Source organism: Etheostoma cragini, chromosome 5, assembly GCF_013103735.1.
Source record: "Etheostoma cragini isolate CJK2018 chromosome 5, CSU_Ecrag_1.0, whole genome shotgun sequence".
In the NCBI taxonomy this organism is placed as follows: Eukaryota; Metazoa; Chordata; class Actinopteri; order Perciformes; family Percidae; genus Etheostoma; species Etheostoma cragini.
In genome coordinates, this window is record NC_048411.1 from 21,992,131 (window position 1) to 22,012,603 (window position 20,473).

General features: G+C 39.1%; 1 protein-coding gene and 2 long non-coding RNA genes across 4 annotated transcripts in view; 2 read left to right on the forward strand and 1 right to left on the reverse strand.

The window, feature by feature from the left end:
* Positions 1-15,566, reverse strand: part of LOC117944723 — a 24,896-nt gene extending 9,330 nt beyond the window's left edge. The window contains exons 1-3 of the long non-coding RNA XR_004656640.1: positions 15,251-15,566; positions 2,510-2,514; positions 2,027-2,037 (exon numbers count right to left, since the gene is read on the reverse strand). This is a non-coding gene — a long non-coding RNA (uncharacterized LOC117944723). The remainder of the gene's footprint in view (positions 1-2,026; positions 2,038-2,509; positions 2,515-15,250) is intronic.
* Positions 1-20,473, forward strand: part of si:dkey-215k6.1 (transmembrane protein 132C) — a 244,993-nt gene that overhangs the window by 87,446 nt on the left and 137,074 nt on the right. The gene's annotated exons all lie outside the window — the stretch shown is intronic.
* Positions 6,011-11,227, forward strand: LOC117944722. Its single transcript, XR_004656639.1, has 3 exons — positions 6,011-6,093; positions 8,306-8,312; positions 11,217-11,227. It is a non-coding gene; the product is annotated as an uncharacterized LOC117944722 (long non-coding RNA).

A 20,473-nucleotide genomic window follows, 5' to 3' on the forward strand; every position in this document is an offset into this window, starting at 1 on the left:
TCCCCGCCCCCGCTGCTGCCGCCTGCTCTCGTCCACTTTACAGGCGAGGCGCAGTTCATCTCGAACGAGCCTATTCATTCTCCCTTGTGGGGGGAGGGCCACTTTGTGCTTTAGCAGAAAGGGGGGAAGGACTCAGAAGTTGTCAATGTTCAAATTTTTGAAGTCCTGGATCTTTGCAATCCTACCTACAGCATCTTTAATGTTCTTAAAGTTCAGTTTACATTTTTGTTTAAGTTAAGTATTAAGTGATTAATGTTGTATTAGAAAGAAAAAATAATTGTCTTTAAATAAAATAAATGTACATACATGCATTGAATTATAGACAAAAATGGCCTGCAAAGAAGATGTTATGGACTTAAAAAACACATTTGTGTACATGACAGTGACTAAGCAAAAAACTTAATGTTTTGACATGATTTACTACACGTTGTTTTCCTTTACTATATGTTATGGTTACTTCTTAACGCTGTATCACTTGTTCAGAGGTGGATTAACTAGAGCTCTGCAATTGTACTGGACTGTTACTGGACAATTGTACCCAAAGTTCTAAATTCTTCAAATCATTTTGTCAAAGACTTATATTTTTATTTCAAGGACCTTAGATATTACTATGATTAATATAGACAGACAGACACACACACACATACTCTCTTTCTCTATTTAACCCACACAGTCACTCTGTCTGTTTATTCCCCTAATCCAGTCTGCGCCATCGTTCTGTTGACAGCATTCTTCTTCTTCTCTCTCTCCTCCCTACCCTTTAATTCCCCTGTCACCATCTCCCTTTCTTCCTTCTCCCTTCTCCTGTTTTCTCTCCCGCACTCTCTTTCCATCTCAAATCTTTCATGAATATTCATTAGGGTGTTATTTGCATTGCTGGCTCCTGAAAGAGGCTGAGTACACAAAGGTGACAGCCATCAACCTCGGGATAGCGCCAGTGTTTGTATGTTTTTGAGGCTCTGAGTGTGTGCGAGGGCGAGAAACATATACCGAGGTAGACATGGAAGAGCAGAAGGAGCCAAGTCAGAAGAGTGGGGGGTTTTGTGTATTTTGGCTGTATCACTTGCAAAATTATTTACATTATCACTGGAATTCTAATTACCATGTCTCTGAGTATAAGCAAAATTTGAAACATATGTTAATTTCTGAACTCAGTTGTTGAAATGACAGTGATCCGCGGGACCGCTGTGTATGTGCGCACATGTCCGTCTCTTTATACAAATTTCTCCATCTCTCCCTGTTTTATGTATCTTTCTCCTTTTCTTCGCACGCCTCTATTTCTCTTTGAGTCTGGGCCTGCCAAAGCGAGTTTGGGATGCTTTATATGCAAATGCCTGGCCGGTTATTGTGTTGTGTTTATTGTTTGTGTCACTCCTTGTTGCACGATAAAGGAGCCCCATTTAGAAACGGGGCTCCTCTATCTTGCTTCTGCATTCCTCTGCTGGAGATGCACAAGTTGTTCCGAGTAGCCCATTTTCAAAGCGATGCTGCGCAAAGAATGTTCATATTTGAACTCAACTGCCAAACACAATACAACCATCCCTTCAGAAGCTTCGACCACAGATTCACGGACAGATAAATACTGGCCGGCCAACATGTTCACATGCTGCCTTCCCTGCCACCATCAACTGTCACCGCCTGTTGCGGTTGGCTGGAACAGTGTTTTGTGGCTCGTGCACTCCATTCTGTTGTTATTTTATTTCCACAGGCATGGCTGTGTTTGAAAACTGGATGTTTTTTCATCGCACAAAGAAAACAGAGCGCTAGGTGAACGTGGAAAGATATTTACAAAATTTGACAAAAGTGTATTGGATTAACATCACTTACCATACATTTAAACCAAGTGGTGTATGCATGTGTTTTTTTTATGTGTTTAGGTTTTTTTCTCTAAGTTACCCCAGGAGTTTAAAAAATGAGTTTGAGTATAAGTTTGATTTTATTTTAACAACCTTTGGGAAAACAGCTGATATATTTACTAACAGAGAGAAATCCCTTCCACAGCTTTCCACCCTGGAACTCAAATAACATTTTTATTTTCTTGGCCTGGGACCCAGGCTCATGAAAACATATGTTCTGTTTTATTATGCTGGGACCCACTTCAAATAAGCTACAGATGTTCCTATTGTAGAAGCCCCAATTTGTAATGCACAACGGCTGAACTGCATACAATATATTCATTTTGTTATCAATTGTAGATGTGAGTATACAATGTCTTCTACAGCATAACTGGTGGTGTATTTGCTCTGTAAACCAGGGATGGACTGGGACCAAAAATCGTCCCAGCCCGGCCCAACCCACGCTTAGCCAACCTAATGCAATCATACAGCAACATGTCTACGTCTTTTATTGTTGTAGTGTTATCATCAACAGTTTGTTCACCACTTGTTGTTGGCCGGTGATGGGAATAAATAACGGCGTTACTTTTTTTCAGTAACAAGTAATCTAATTGATTACTCTTCCCATCTTAATAACCCTGTTACCGTTGCTGCCGAAAAATGTGGCGCGTTACTATAACTGAAGCTGTTCTATTCATCAGAGCAACGAGATCTGAGCTGAGAGGCAAAGACTTCTTTTCTTCCTTGATTAGTGGGCCGTGCACAAGACAACTGCATAAATGCTGAAGATTGGCTGAGGTTGAGTAAAATTCCATGCTAAGCCAATCAGAGGTAGAGTTGGAGTGTTCAATAGCACGCATAGTTGGACACACAACGAACAACACAAGCAAGTCAGTCAACGAGAGACAGGTATGGTGTTTAAGGAGCTTCATTGCTAAAGATTTCCCACCGTGGTCAAACAACAAAGGGGAGGCACTTTGTGTTTCTCACTATGACTCTACAGCGGCTACTCGCTCTGAAGCTAATCACTGTCACTCTCTTACTTCTCCTTCACTCCTTGTGTTTTATGTCCATTTAAGTTACTTGAAAGTAACGCATTAGTTACTTTCCGAAGTAACAAGTTACTTCACAAAGTTATCTTATTGAGTTACTAATCTAGTTACTTTTTGGAATAAGTAACTAGTAACTGTAACTAATTACTTTTTAATAGTAACTTGCCCAACACTGTTGTTGGCTCAGTTTTATCAAGAGGCAAAGTGTTTTAAGGGGAGTTCTGCTTACAGCAGGTTCTACATCAGCCACGGGAGCTGATGAAGGTCCTACTACTGCCGAAAACTGAGCTGTGCTATGTGTTTCATGGGCCGTGTCTGTCTGAAAAAACAAACAAAAACAAGCCTATGTGATATTTTTTTAATGAAGTGTTTTGGGCCAGGCCAATGTCAATTGAAAATACAATGGGCCGCTGATCTAGACCTACTTCTTTGGTCATTTAAATTAAATTTAAGAAATGAATAAAAGTGTCAGCGGTTGGCCCAAAAAGTATTTTGTCCCATCGGAAAAGTGCCCGGTATGCCAGATGGCCAGTCCGCTCTTGCAGTAAATATCAAATCATAAAGCATCCCAAAACAAAAGGGAGACGTTTATATTTCCACGCAGTTGCTAGTAGCCAAGGAACACACAGAGAATTAAAAACAACATGATGGACTCTTCAGAATAGGTATTTATATTTACTTGAGTTTCTGCTTAGGAAAGTGACCAGACAACACAATCTTCTGAATATAGCCATACTGAGAAATACAGAGAGAGTTGTTTGGAGCTGATAGTCTTAATTGGCTTTGTAGCAACTCATTTGGTAATGGCTTGAAGGTAACAAAGGTTTATTTTATTTGTTTAAATTACGCACTAAAGCTTTAAATGCTGCTAAACAATAGTTATATTTAATCTAGGATAAAAGCATTCACCTTTCAAGTAATTTAGCCAGTTAAACTGGACAATACCTCTGTTTTGTGAAAACCTCTCCATTAGTATCAACAACACTAAAGGGCACTATGCAAAAATATGTTAGCAAACCATCATCACCAGTGATTTGGGATATAATTTCTTATTACGCAGCCATGCCAAACATGTTTACATTGGTATACTCAATTGTAGTATGGGAATGTTTTTTTACTAGGCTGGATAAGCTTACTGTACCCTAAGTATGTGCATCTGTATTACACAGGACAACATCCTAACTCTTTTAGTGGACCCGTGCCCAACAGGCCCATTTGGTAATCCATCCGTGACTAGCCTCTCCTCTTTTACCTTTAACTCTCAATATGAAGAATGTCTCTGCGGCTCCACTTTGAAGTGGAATTCATTAGGCTGAATATCGTTTACATAGCCCTCCAATGTTACAGAATGCCATCATTCTTCAGAGAATCTCTGCTATGAGTAGCTTTTTTATCTGTTCAACACATTGAACATACTTTTCTTCCTATACCATTTGCTTATAGTGATGCACTCTCTGCATTAGTCCATCCAAACTTGCAATTCACATTATTGCTTTCTCTTTTAGTGTACTGTGGGGAGCCTTAAACAATAATAATATTTTGTGTCTGTGTGTGAATATTTATACACTACCGGTCAAAATTTTGGGGTCACTTACAAATTTCCATTCCACTCCATTATAGACAGAATACCAGCTGATCTGAATGGGGGGCTGATCTTAAATGCAATATCTACATTGCCCATTATCAGCAACCATTCATCCAATGTTACAAAGGCTCATTCTGTTTACTAATCTGATATCATTTAAAAAAAACTAACTAGAAAAAACATTGGTGAACCCTTTTGCATTTATGTAAGCCCATGTAATGTGAAAACTGCTTCCCTGGTTAAAAAAGCAATGCAACTGATCTCGACTGCTGTTATGTCTACAATGGAGTGCAATGGAAATTTCTAAGTGACCCCAAACTTTTGACCGGTAGTGTATATATCTTACACAGTGTACCATGCTGACACCTAAAAATAATTGTATCGTACAGCTGTAATCAATTGTAATTGATATTATTTGATACACTAATCTGATTCAACTAAGTAAATTTTCTTTACAAGAGCTATAAACCTGTCAACGTTCTTATAAACGTTTTAGTAATTGTTCTATCTTTAAAGGCTTGTTTCTCAGAACTCAAAAACTAGTACTTCTAAAACGAAAAGAGCAAGTTTTAAGTGTTTTCTCCTCAGAATAACCCTATTTGTGCTTGATCAAGTGTGACTGTCTCTCTCTCCCCTTTCAGTTACACATTTACCCACTGAGCCAGTGAACACCATCAAAACTGTATAGATTTTTTTTCACACGTATGATTGCTCAGCCACCATGACAGTAACAGTATGTGGTGTTACAGAAAGCACAAGCCCCACACAATAGACAAAAATCTGCCTGTAAAAGCATCCTTTGTGTCTTGGTTGGATTGCATTTGTTCCTTAAAACTCTTCAAAGGAGAAGCTACAATTTCAACCAGAATATAACATAGCAATGGATGAGTGCTTAAACTTCAACTAATCTGTACTCAAGATTTCCTATCAAACCTGTCCAATGATATGTTTGAGTTTAGCTCTGAGCTGTGTAATCTCAGAAGATGCACACCTAAGGTGGCACACACAGAAGGCTGTTATTGTTCATTCCAGACACGGTACATCCCCGTAGATTAGTTACAGTTTAGTGGACCTTTTAAAAAACAATTCCTAAATCCTTCTTGGAATTCCCACTGGGATCACAAAACACTGGGAACAATTTGCTCTGTTTTTTTCTTTGAACTTCTCTTTGCCATGTGACCATTTAAGATCATATGATTACAGGGCACAGTTGCTCTGAACCGTGTAATCTACTGGTCACTTGCAATGTTGTGATCTTTCAAACCTGTTTTGTTTACTCTACTGTTGCACTCGTTCTCAAGTCACAGTGGATGAGAGCATCACCCTGTACAAAAAGTGATTGTCGAGGCTTCAGTCAGGGAAATACCTGCACTCTGCCTTATTGGATATCTAGCATCGATCATGGTTTCAGTTTGTCCTATCAAAGATGCTGCACATGTTGAGAGGATTTTGGTTTGAGCTTGTTGCCAGCTTCTAGTGACAACAGGAGAGAGTAAACTAGCAAATGTGTTTTCCGGGAAGGCTGCTCTCATGCTTGCTCCTAAGGGCAGAAATAAGAGCTTTGAGACAGGCTTCACCAAGGAGGGACAGAACAATTCCCGGTTCAGCCGAGGACCGAGGAGTCTAGGAGCTATCAAATAAGGGGATGAGCTTATCAAATAAGGGGGATGAGATTCAGCCTGTGTCAAACTGTTAATTAGTTATGAAAGGAGTCACGACTAAAGTAAATGGGGCGGCACAACTATGAAGTGTAGTCTACACTCCAGACCACACAATCCAAATGTCATATAAATCCGGTGATGTTTGTCATTCTAGGTTAATATCCATTGTTGGACAAAAACTCAAACTTATGAATCATTCTGAATAACTTTTCAGTTAAGGTAAGGTCTTCAAATTACATAGGACATTTTAGTTCAGTAAAGCTCCTGGAAAAATGCACTAAAACTACACATTAAATTCAAAACGGCTGACTTTCTGTTGGTCTTAGGGTATACTTCCAAGAGGGTTTTTTGTACATTGTTACATGTTACATACTGTATGCCTAATGATTTGTATAAGTCTACGTCAACATTTAAATGAGGGGGGTTCAACTTTCAAAATTTGTGGAGGGCCCTTTTGAGCCATTTTGTCACACCAAGCATGAAACCCATAAAATATAATAGTTTATCTCTCATGCTGTCAACCTGACTAAAAGCTCTCTAACTCTACCAATTTACTTAATTTCACTAAAGTACAGCTTTCTGACAGCACATTTTATTTTGATTATTTTAATGTCTGTTACTGTTAGTGTCTCTTTTTGTTATTGCGTTTATTGGAAGGCAGTGTGGCTATTACGGGCAGTAAATTGTTGAACTTAAACTAAAATTTCATTGAGAACAGATGCTTTCAACTACTGGGGTATGGTATGAATAGATGGCTGGCTCCATTAATGACCACAGTGGTTCGTGTTTGCTCGTTTATCAGTGCTAATTTGCTCGGCTAATCTCCCCATTAAGCTCAGTGAGAACATTAGCCTAGCAAATTAGCACTGATGAATGGGCTATTATTCATAGCAAAATCTCCACTTCTATTTGCCTATTTCATTTGTTCTGTTTTCTTATACCCTCTTCCTTCCTCTATCTCTCTTCCACTCTCTCTTCCAGTTTCTATTTCATCTTTACCTTTTCCTACCTTCTTTTATGGTTCCTACTGCACAAGTTGCTAACTCTATTGTTTTTAACTGTGAGACATAAAGATACGTTTTAGACAGTTTTGTTCTACAAGATACGCTGGCCGACAAGGGCAAACGCCCTGCAACTTCAGAAAACACATGCAAATAGAAAAAACACAAGCAAATTGAGTAAACAACTGTATTAATTTGACAAATAACAAATAATAAACGATGCAAAAAGAAAAGCACACAAACCATAAAAAAGAGTGTCTCAAAAAGAAAAACAACTTAATTAATCTGTCTACACATGCGCAGCATTCAGCAAACACACTGCATATACACACACAACACAGTCAAATACATAAACACAATGCAGACACACACAACATAGACAAATACATAAACGTGATGCAAATAAAAAACGATGCAAAAAGAAAAGCACTCAAACCATAATAACAAATGTAACAGAAAAATGCTGCATCCGGATTACACAACGGAAGTTCTCCAGGCCTCCAGAGGGAGCATCTTAGTGGAGCAGCTGGATTTTCAACCCCACGGAATGATAGAGAGAGAGCGAGCAGATGAGAGGTTTGTTTGGGAATCGGACCAAAAGTGAATATAGCTGCGACATAACCAGGTTAGTATACATTTGAACATTTGGCCCTCCTCTTTTACAGCTTTAGCTGCTCCCTCTAGAGGCCTGGAGAACTTTTGTTGTGTAATCTGGATGCAGCGTTTTCTTGTTGCGTGTGTGTATTTGCAGCGTGTTTGCTAAATTCAAATTGTCAGTGTCAAATAAATGAAGTTGTTTTCTTCATTTGCTTTTGTTTTGTCTATTTGCATGTGTTTTCTGAAGTTGCAGGGCGTTTGCCCCTGTTGGCCACCGTAATAATAAACTGTTTAGCATTAAGAAAATTGTCACCAGTGGTTAGGATGCAGGATGAATTCAGGAGGGAGACCACTTTGGACCATGTGTATGACTTGGATATACAATTATAACTGGATGTGTAACACCTTTTGTAGGTTTAGCAGCTTGTTGAAAAACAAAGCCAAGGACCATTGCATGTAGTCTATTTTCTGCCATCTCTTTTCTTCTCCCCTCTATATTTGAATCTTAGCAGGATTTAACAAAAAGTGTTCCAGCTTAAACACGTTCAAACGCACACAATGGGAGTCTTTCAAGGTAGCGTGTGGTATGTCGTTTGATCCCCTTTTTGTTCTTTGCTTCTGAAGGTAGTCTCCATTCTGTTTTATATTCCAATCCTTATACAGGAAAGACACGTGCGCACAAACACACACACACACACACACACACACCCTCAGTGTTTGTGAATGTACCTGTCTCTCAAGAACATGCTAATGGAACACAGCATGTGTAGCCTATACAGCATAAACAAAAGAACATACAAATCTATGTGTAAATTGTGACATCTCTAGAACATGCACAGAGCCACTTTGGCTTTTTGAGTCCCTCAGAGAAAGTAGAGAAAATTGTGGAATTCTGGTCTTCCCTCCCCCCGCCCCCCTTATATCACCTAGTTTTCTGTCTATGGTCCCTTTTACTCCCCCTCTCTCTCCCTCTTGCCCTCTCCATTTCTCCTAATTAGTGTTTAATATGTGAGCTGTACGGTTAGCTAATTAATTAAATCCTGTCATCTTGTAATTAGTTGCGGAACATCCTTGTGGAAGCACTCATCTGCCCATGGAACACGATCCACAAAGATACCTTACACACACACACACACACACACGCATCTGTGGATTATTTTACTCAAAACAAAGGTGCATATCATGTGACTGAAAGCTGCAGACGGGCGACTTAATGGACCTTGATTTGAAAATATTTCTTGTCATCTGCTGTGTCAAATTTCAGAAAAGATTTACTTTTAGACTGACATGGACGAGAAGTCCTTAAAGCATCACTAGACAACTTTTGTAACTTAAAATAATATTTCCAAAATAGTTTCAGTGGTTCATCAAATGCCCTGCAACTTAAGAAAACACACGTAAATAGACACTACACAAGCATATTAAGAAAACTACTTCATTCATTTGACAACACACGCAGCGTTTAGCAAACATGCTTCAAATACACACAACATTCTCTCTCTCGCTCTCTCTCTTTCTCTCTCTTCCCAGAGAGTGGCCAGAGAATAATCTCGTGAACTCCATCTTCTGATGATCATGGATCATGTGATTTTGTTTTGTCATTTGCATACTATTTATGCCAGGAAATCATTGGCCACATTGCAGTGTCAATCAAATCCCTTGTGACCATTTTGTAGAATACTTTTACTCTTCTTCAGTGTTTTAAATTTTGTAACAAATATCTTCCCATTCACTTTTTTCCCTTGCATTAATGGTAAATTGGGTTGCACCACATGAAGCGACATCATTCTTTATATAATGTGCTACAAAGAATGAATACGAGATACATGTATGATAAAGATCTTTGAGAATTGCTTCCACTGTACTGTGTAGTAATGGAAGTAGCAGTATACCTAAGTCTAGTTTTCCCTCATGTACGTTTCAGAGCAAACAATACAATGGGGAGCCACAACATTTCCAAATTAGGAGGAAAACAGTAGGTAGTAAAAAAAGTCAGCTTGAGGCCAATGAATTTGCTGCTTGGCTGATGCAAGTCACTATGCTTGATCTGTGCCAGCATGAAGTAAAGGCCTGATATAATGCAAGGTAATTGCTTTAGGTCAGAGAAAACACACCAGAGTGCCATGTCTGTGAAAGCACTATGTAGAAGAGAAAGCAGGACTATTTCCCTCCTTTTGAGGATCATGTCCGGCCTGTGTGCAGTCTCTCTAATGGGGTTTCTGAACTTAAGCTGCCTTCGTAGGGCAACCATTAGATAAGGGGAAAGAAATCATAATCTTGGGTGGTCCTGAAGCTCCTTCCCTCCTGGGAAAAGCTCAATACTACTTGGGAGAGTTGGGAGAAGTTTCACCTTCTCCCAATTTTCTCTTCTCCCGTCTCTGCCTGTTTACTCCATTCTGTTGTTGCACCCAAGTCCTCCCTGTCCACTTTGCACCAACAAGTTGTTCTGTCCGCTCCGTTCTTGCGCCGACAAGGTTCTGTCGTGCGGTGGCCCTTTTATCTAAAAGATAAAAACACAGCAAAACCAAATGAAAAGCATGCTCAAATAAAATCAATTTCCACCCCATAACATCATGACTTGCAGTTACAGGACAATGATGAATGATAAAACAGAGTACAAATTTAGTACAAGACTGTTATGAAGTAAAAAAAAAAAGAATAAATAAAGTAATATTAATTAATCACAGAGCAATATTAGTAAGCTTTCATTAGCCACTAGGATGTAGCGGAAAAAATGGATTGAATTGAGAAAGTGTGCATTTTATTGCTTACTAATTCACTATTTCATTTCAAGCGTAGTTAAATGGTATTTCATCTTTCAAATGTTGCATGGGAATGTCACATGCACACACATACACAGAGACCTATCACCACACATATGCAAACATCCACAGTGCATACTTTATTAGTCCATTTCAACATCCAGAAAAAGTGTCACGCATAAAAAAACATGCATACTACATGTAGTATCCTGTTGCCATTTTTTTAGAAATGCATGTGTGTGTTTGCCATCAGAGATACGGATATAAAGGAAGAGAGAGTGACAGAAACAGAAGTGAGGGACTGAGAGACAGTAATGAGTACTCCAGTGGAGAGTGATAAGAGAGACAGAGGGGGAGTTGGTCTGCATAATGAGTTCTCCAGCATGGAGGTGGGATGTGGGAGGGATGAACAGGACTATTCCAGCAGAGAATAGAGAAAGCAACAGAGGCGGATTGGATCACAGAGAATGGTCTTTATAATGAGTATTACAGGGGACAGCTCGTGAGGTAGAAGACATGGAAGGATACAAAATGATACAATTGTCAATCCTTTTAAGGGAATTGTATATACAAATGTAACCTGAATTCTCAGAGAAAGAAAATAACAACGTAGGATTAGTGACTGATCTGAACAGCATGTTTTAAAGTAATTACATGCAAGCCACCTATTTTGAGCCTTTGTTGGTTGTGCTGTTTTGTTTGTGTGTTAGGCTGAAATTACAGTGGGTACCAAAGCTGAAAATAACGATCCAGCTCTTTTTCTGTTTGTTCCAAAACAAACTGCTGTCAACAGGAAGTGCTTCACAAGGGCACCTAATATCTTCTTCATAAAGATCCACTGATAGAAGCTACTCCAAACAGCAGATGTTAAAACTTAAATTTACAGTGAATCAATTTATTCAGTATTCTGGGCTGTATTATTACTGTTGTTGATTATTACTTTATGCATTTTTTTTAACTGCCGTATAAATCATAGTAACGAAGACATGTGACAGCAGCTATTTGAACATTTCTGACTGATTTTATGACTCCTAATGGTAGTACATAAACAAATACAGTGTGCACTATAATTGTGTTTCCCAACCATCTTTGTGTGGATTTTTTAAGTTTAGATTTGGTCTCTTTTTTTCTGTTTTTCACCCCACTAGATTTAGTTGTAGTCATTTCACTTGTCAATGACAGAAACTGGACTTTTCAACCATTTATCAGCATTTTTAGCTGTTTCTAACTAGTTCCCAAATAGCAGCAGCTTGACAGTCAGCCCAATGAAGTTAATGTGACAATAAACATAATAAATCAGCCAAGCTAAACAATCTTCTCATACAACCCCTAGAATGCAAAAGTACCCACTGGGTTGGGAATCATTGCATTGATCTGTGCTCTTATTGAACCAGACCAGTTAAAACTGACAATGAATGTGCTTAAAGCAACCAATAGACTTCAACAAATTGTCAAGATTTTCTAAAACCAAAAACTTGACATATTTTCAATAAACAGTAAACAAACTAAAATTTAAATGCAGGGACTTTAGGTTTTTTAGTAGCCACAGTGTTGGATATTGAAACAATATGTGATTTGATATGTGATTTGAGCAGTTATTAGATGTTACAGAATTAGTAGTTATATCTCTTTTTTGAATTAATCTATGAATGAAAGCAGGGTAATGCTGTCTGGCTGAAAAGAAACACTTTTTTTGTTACAATACACTGACTGCGTTATTCTATGCCAGCTATTTGTGTTATTTATGTGTTAATACTTAACAGGAAGAAAATATAAATATATTATGGTTTCCACTTTGCACTCACGTTCCAGTTGAAGCAATCTCTGAGGTAGTTTTTGATTGTAAATAGGACCAACATCCAGACGTCTGTCAGTACTGCGTATGTGTTACTGATGTGTGATTGACAGCAAACACACAGTACATACAAACTAACTGACTTCCTCACACAGCCACGGTCTTTTTACAGGCAATGTCAGTGTTAACAGATAGATGAGGCAAAGCTGCCAGGATCCTAGTGGTGCTTTAAGAATTGAAACAATGGGGTATAATGCCATAACCTGCTGTGTGTGTGTGTGTGTGTGTGTGTGTGTGTGTGTCTGTGTGTGTGTCTGTGTGTGCACGCGCATGTGTGTTTGTGCGTGCGTGTGTGTGTATGTTCTTTCCCAGAAGCTGTCATAGTATGATCAGTAGTGGGTGGCTATGAGTGGAGACCCGTAACCAAAATATCTACATATACTGATGGGCTCCAATGGAGAGGAGAGAAAACAACAAAAAACACTGAATACACTGTATTCGTATGCTTACACGCAGACACATTTTGACTATGTAAACATGCCAAATTACCCAGCCCCCTCTTCTCTCCTCCTCCACTTATAGAGGGAAACAGGGAGAAAGTTGATGAAGAAATTAAGAAGAATAAGAGTACAATATGGAGGAAGCATCATGCCAATTGAAAGAAAAGCAGTTGATAAAAGGAGATATGGACAAATACACACACTTACAGTACATATGTGTGTTTAGTCAGCCATCCTGTAGATGCACTCATGCAGCGAGCCAGGCAGATAGACAGCTATCCCGTCATCAGCTTCCCAGCCAACCTGTCAGTCAGTTTGTCAGCCATCCAGTCATCCAAACAAACAATCTATCCATCCATCCCTCCAGTCAAACAGGCAGTTATCTAACAAACCATCCATTTAACCAGTCAGACACGTAGCCAGAGATGCAGGAAGCCATGTAGGTAGTTATTCCTATAGCCACATTAGGACAGTCACTAAACTCAGAAGACATAAATGATTACAAAGATTTGGCGACAGACACATGGAGGGGATGACAATGATACACCTATTGCATTCACTTCAGTTACATAAGAGCCTTAGATAGATAGTCTAATGGGAGAGAGGAAGAGGTGGAGGTAGTTGCTACAGAGGAAGCACAAAGAGAGGGTTTGATAGAAACATGGGGGAAGGAAGTGTGAGGAGGATGAGAGGAAAGAGTAGGCGTTGTTTATAGTAATTTAATGTAAGAAGTTGAGGCAGGAAAGATGGAAGTAAAAAAAACACATGAATTACATACTAAAAAGACCAAGTCAAGTCTTCACAAGGTCAAGTCAAGTGTACTTTACCCACTTGACTTGGAAAAACTCAGACTGCCGATGCCCTATCTTGGGCTGAATTTTGTGAATGCATTTCTACAAAAAACAGGGACTTTGGATTTTGTCCCCGTTATCTTGCATCAGAGTCGGGCTAGTAAGGGATCTCTTTACTCTTTATGAAATTATATAAAGTTACTTCTAATCCCGCACTTTCCTGGAGAAATTAGGAAATTAAACAATGAATGAAAAAAGAACAGCAGAAAGAAGATGGAGAAAGAATAACTCAATTAACTTGTTTTTCCGAAGTTTACATGCTGCCACTTAGAAACGTCATCAGGAGGCACGCGATTAATGCCCATAGCTATGGTGATGACACACAGATTTACATCGATTTACAACGTTCAACGTTCCTTTTATCTGCATTTTAGATATTAAGCAATGGATAGGAGACGGTACAAAACGAAGGTTTTTTGTACTGAACTTCAGAGAGACAAACTCAATGTGAAACTGCATGCACTGGCATTAAACCCCTGTCAACAAGTTAAAAACCTTGCCAAACATTAATGTTAAACTTCATGTTAAAAAATAACTAAGATTGCGTTTTATTATCTAAAGAACGTTGACAGAGTGCAGCCGTTTCTCTCTCCAGCCAATACTGAGACACTTATGCACTTTATTACCAGCAGGATTAATGCTTGTAATGCTCTACTTTCTGGTCTCTGAAAAAAATAGTGCAATAACAATTACTGCAAAGCTCAGATGCAGGTGTTGACTATGACCAGAGGAGAGCAGACATTACATGCATTTTAAAGTCTCTGCACTTTCCACAATTTTGCTTCAGAATTGATTTTAAGGTTCTTGGTTATGTCATGGGTTTATAAAGTTTTTAATGGTCTTGTTCCTATCTATTTATCAGATTTGCTGTTATTCCCTCTAGAAGCCTCAAGTCTTCTGGCCGTGGCCTTTTAAATATCTCTGAATAAAAAACAAAAAACAAGATGAGGCATTCTTCTTTTACTATGGTCCAGGACCGGGGCTTGACATGAACCTTGTAGTTTATCAGCCACTGTGGTTTGTGGATTTCTAAAGTTACAAGCCACTCAGCATTTTCACTAGCCACAACTTTTTGGAAATGATTATTTTATTTGATTCAAGTTGACTATGACATGCTACAATTTCTACTTCAACTAGATTTACTACCCTTTCAAATGTAAATGACCACTGTAAACACCAAAATCATAAACATAATAAAATGTGTAACACTTTAATATTAGTCATAAAATGTTCAGCTCTGATTTGTAAATAAACCTTCTTTTGCATGAAAACATGCAACGGATTTAGACACAGACATAAACAGAGTAGCTTCTTATGGCATAAGTGGTGCCTCTGCTGAATTCTACCCTTGTTTGGTGAGTTGGCTGGTGCTAATGTCAAGAGTTGTCCACGCCCCTGAGGACCTGAGGGCAGCAGACAATGTGTGAAACTCAAGACCTACTTTTTTTTAGTCTGGCTTGTAAAGGAGAATTCCGGTCAATTTCAACACCTAGCTTTGTTGTTTGGAAATTTGGAGTGCTGTCAGTACCGAGAAAAACGAAAACAATCGGTGCTAAAGACTAATTCTACATAGCCATTACTAAGGACACAACAGCTTGTGGAAAAAAATACATTTTGGAATGTTGAATTGTATGAGTTCGACAATCAACTAGTGTAGACTTCACCGGAAAACAGGAAATAAACAGAGGTATGAATTATCACAACTTTTATGCCTTTCTGTCCCATCTACGGCAGTCAGATTCACTGTCTTCTTTACGAAGGAATCAATGCACATGGGTAGGCATTTTTAATGACATTTTGAACAGGTTTAGAGGCTAAAAACATGTTTAAAACTTGCCCTGTTTAAGCCTGTTGGGTGCCACCGCTAACAGGAGGATAACTCTGTATAGGCAGAACCCATTGTTTTCATTTTTCTCTCTACTGACAGCACTCCCAATTCCCAAACAATCCTATTTGTTGGAATTGACTGGAATTCTCCTTTAATTGAGCTTTTTTCTTCATTAATCTTTAGTTACTATTGAGTTACTGTTATTATTGAGTCTTTTATTAATTAAAAAAACACCATCTCTTTGTGTGGATTCTGTGAAGCATTTTGTGTTGTATTTTAAATGTATCAAATGTGCTATACAAATAATGTCTGATTTATGGCTTGACTGATGTTGACAGGAGGATGTATTGCAGCCACTAATGACTATTTTCTCACACATATTTGTATCTTAGTAAACAGAAAAATTAACCTTGAACCTTTCAGTCTGAGGTCCTTGTGCATGCACACATACACATTTTGAAGCTGGAAATAAGAGCAAGTGAGCATAACCACACTCCTTGCTTTTGAAACACCAATCATATTTTACGTCAAACTTTTACATGTGCCGTTTTATAGTTTTTGAGTATGACTATAGCTTTGTTAAACTGCTTTCCCCTCTGCATTCTCCGCGCTTTCTCTTTCCTTCTACTGTACATGTTTTTTGCTCTGCTCTATTTCCCCTGCGCTTCCTCGCTTTTCTCACTTCTCTTCCCACCTATCCTCACCAGAGATCTCTGCTATTGACAGGGGACAGGGAAGAAGAAGAGGAGGATAAGACCAGGCTCTATCCATCATGACAAAATGTGGGGGTGGGGAGGGGTGTTGGTGAGTTTGCGCTGCTGATTGAAGACCACTAACTGAAGCAGGGAACAGAACAGACAGGAGATAGGTTGTTGTGGCAGTTTGACATGCAGTTTGTGAAAAATCAGTTAAGGCTCTCTGGTGACTTCAGCAGTGGCTTTTGTATTTGGATATTTCTGTTGATTCATGCAGGTACTTGCAGATACTCTCAGATGTCTACTGAGCACATTAATTGTTCATTCTGAAACAGTTTAACCAACTGCAGCTAAACTCACCTCTATCATAAGTGACTCTGGAGGTAGCAACGGTTATTTGCTAATGGCAAGGTTGGTGGTGTGATCCCCAGCTTATCTTGTTCAAGTTTTAAAGTGTCCTCAAGCAAGACACAGAACTCTGATTGCTCACAATGGTTGAGCCCAGTATCCTATTTTGGCACGGGCTAAGCGGGTAGCCGCGCGGGGAGGCATTTTTTCATGACACACCGGGGGCAGCACAAGCACTTAAAAATCCTCAAAGCGGTTTTCTGCTGCATTATCTATCATTTTAACCGTGTGGGGAATTGGCAAATTGCCGCCCCTGCTTGCTGAGAAGGTATTGTGACCAGAGAAGCTGTGTGAGAAGGGGAAAAGGGAGGGGGGAGCATGGTATAGTTCACCTCTGGGTCAAACGGGTTGCCGGGGATGGGTACCGATTAGGGTTTAATCGGTTATGATGGGAAACGGGAAACAAAATGAGATAAAAAACGCAAGGATTGCGCATCTTTGATGTCATACGGTAACGTGGATGCAGGTAACGGTGCTGTAATGTAGCTATGGTAAATAAGGCTCACCAAATACATTGCACAGGATTAGTTTACATCCATGAAGGTGGGGAGAGTGTTTTAGATCTGCGGCCAATTTGTCACAAAAATTCCAAAACCGCCTGAGCACATTTTAATCGCCGCTCTCTGCTTCTGAAAGCACACTTCCAGAAGAAAAAGGGCAGGGTGAGAATGCATTGTAAACTAAAAGAAGTACGTGTGTAGTCTAAGTTGTCACAAGTTCAATGCACTGCTGATATTGCAGCAGAGTGTTTAGGCGTATGGCCCTGTCTTTTTGCAGTACACAGTCTTACATTTCTGTCGGTTGTTTTAATGAAGAAATATATATATATATTTATTTAACTTTGAGTGATTATTCCCTTTTGCAGCCGCACACAAAGCTCAACATCCATAGAATGGATTTTGTTTAATAGATTAGTTTAGGAATCAATCAGTGGTTTACTTTATAATACAAAAAATGTCAGTTTGGGATTTGGGAACGCATATTTGAATGATATCAATAAAAACTTGTGCTGAATAAATAACTAAAAACCTTGTCTTTTCCCGGGATCTGATTTTCAGGTAAAATATTAAACCCTAGTGCCAATAGTGTGGGTGTTCCGCTAATACTGAGCGTCCACAAAGCTGATCGCGGTTATGAGTCAGTTAAACTTTTCATCTCCAATCCTATCCCAAGTTAAAAAAGAGCCTACTTTACAGCTTTATTATTGAGTTGATAGGCGTGTGTGTTCGTGTCGGCCATGAAATGCAAACATTTTTTTTAAAAGGGCTTCCGTTTATGAGCACCCATGAAGGAAAAACATAAATCCTGTGTTTGGTCTCCCAAATGGAACGGTCCGGACAAGGGGCGGAACTGGGGACCATGAGCTTTTCACTTTAATGCATGATAAGGATGTATTTTAGATCTACCCCAACTTTTGGACTGCTCTCAGGATTGTACATACTCTGCCAGTCACTGTGGCTTAGCAGAGAGGATCTCTTCAAAACTAAAGTTGATCAAGTCTTACGTCACTGGCGTTTTCGTCAGTATTACTGACTATCACTCAACAGGGGAGCAAATTTCATATGATGACATCATTGATAATTTTGCATTAAGGAAGGCCAGAAAGGTCAGGTTTTAGTTTTAGTTTGTGTTTTCTGTTCTTGGTGCAGTAGTGTAATAATTAGATTCTCTTTAGTGTGTATTCACATTTGTGTGATGAAGGATTTGTGCTATTTAGAACATTTATTCTTAATTTTATTTGCATATTTTTCTTAATCTTTTATATTATTGTTGATTTTTGCTCTTGTTAATTTTATTTTATATCTGATTGAAAATATATATATAATTATAACAACATTAGTGAAAGAGAAAATAATACATCCTAATTGCACAAATCCTTCATTAGACAAAGAGAATCCTTTCATTTAAGTAATTGCTATTGTAATTAAAACTGGAAACACACTTTTTTATGGTGCACAATCTCCACCTCCAACATGACAGTATAAATGATCAGAACATAAAATGAACATACACTATGATGTAGTAATTCTGCAAATGTGTATGTTGTGTTTTGTAATGGGGGTCTCGCCCTGGGTGTAATTCACTGTCGGCCGTCACTGGTTGAGCCACGACCGTTATAATTGGCATATGAGACACATTTGTTTTATGTATAGTACATGTGATGTGGCCTTGGTTTAAAGTTTGCCGAGCTCTTGCCATTTTTAGACCCCGGATCAGACGCTGACACTGTTTATTTGCCACAAATACATGTTTCTTCAACTTTATTCAATAAAAAAAAAAAATGCTGAGCACATACTTTAGCAGTAGGCTTTTTTTCCCCCCACTTATTTACTTCCAAACTTTTACACCTGGGAGCTACTACAACATTAGTCCTCTGCTACTTTGCAGCTGGCAGACCTGGTGCCTCAGCATCTCCGTTAAGGAGAAGAGACTTGTTTCACTTAGTTTCACTCACTTTCCTCTGCCCAGATTTCCCTCCACAGAGTCATCAAGCGCATGTGACCCTATGGCCAGGAGCTCAGCTCACTCACCGTTAGGCTTCCACCACCTCTTTGTCATTTTGATGTTAACTCCATATTGCAGTGTAGATGAGTCAGCCGTGGCAAATAAATTCAGAGAGCCCACAGAATGAGCTCCTTAAAGTCTACACTGGGTGTTTTTGTTGAACGAGTTCCAAAGAGCTGACTCTCGGAGCAGAAACAAGCTTTCCGTCGGTGGCACATTGAATTAGTAGACTAAGTCAGGTCAGGAGGGAGGAGAGGAGAGAGGCGGAGCTGTTATCACTCTGCAGCACCTGGACCAAAGACAGACAGGACAGGACAGAGATGTCTGTCAAACACACACACACAGAGGCAGAGGCAGAGACACGCGCATACTAAGAAAACTCAAGCAGTAGAATACACACCAAGACTGTGTGATTTGTATTTGTTTATCCATTTCTCTTCAGCTCTGAAAGGTCATCGTGGCTGTCCTGTCGTTTCCCTTTCTCTCTTAATTCATCTCTCTGTCACTCCTCCTCTCCCTGTCCTTTCCCTGTCTTCTTCTGTCTTCCCTTCCCTATAATTCCATCCATTTTGTCACACAGCATGTTCCTTTTCTTAATTTGGTGCCTTCTCTACTTTATCGGACTCCTGACATCTTCTTTTTCCATCTGTGTCTATTTACAAAAGTAATTTTTTTCTCTGCTTTGTCAATGCATTATATAGTTTGTGTGCCCGTCACCACCAATTCTGTGTTTAGTGTTTCTCAAAATCAAGGCCACATTTCTGTCAGAGTTTTTTCTGTGCATGCAACAATGGATCTGGTATTTGACCTGCAGAAAAAAATGGACACAGCACTTTTTAAATCCTGGAGTAAAGCTGTTGTTTCTGAAACGCCAAAATTGTAATTTTGAGTGATTGATGATTTTGGAGCCTTATATACTGTATTTTGAAGAATAAGGTGTAGCAACACAGGTCTGCCCAAATTTAAACAATTAGAACACAATCTGAAAAGCACTTTTAAAACCTTCAAAACTGTAAATTGAACATAATGATCACATCAGTTTACACACATGCAGTGACTTTAAGGTCTTTTCTGCTCCTAGTTTTTGAGCCCTGATTTTTTTTCCATATGGTTTTGCATCTCATTGTCATTCCTCATAGTGATCTTTTCCTATCTTTACCTCACCATTGATGCTATTCTTCTCTCAGCCTCCACGGGCCTCCAGTGTTCTTTTTTTCTCTCTTTCAAATGCCTCTATGACACACAAGGAAATACACACATGTGAAGAAGCCATTATGAAAAGCACAATCACAGATGTCACATGCCAGGTAGTGCTTTGTGTGTGCGTTTTTGTGTTTGTGTGTGTAAGCATGAGCATGATTCCACGTTTGTTGAGTGAATGTATTTGAAGTACAGAAA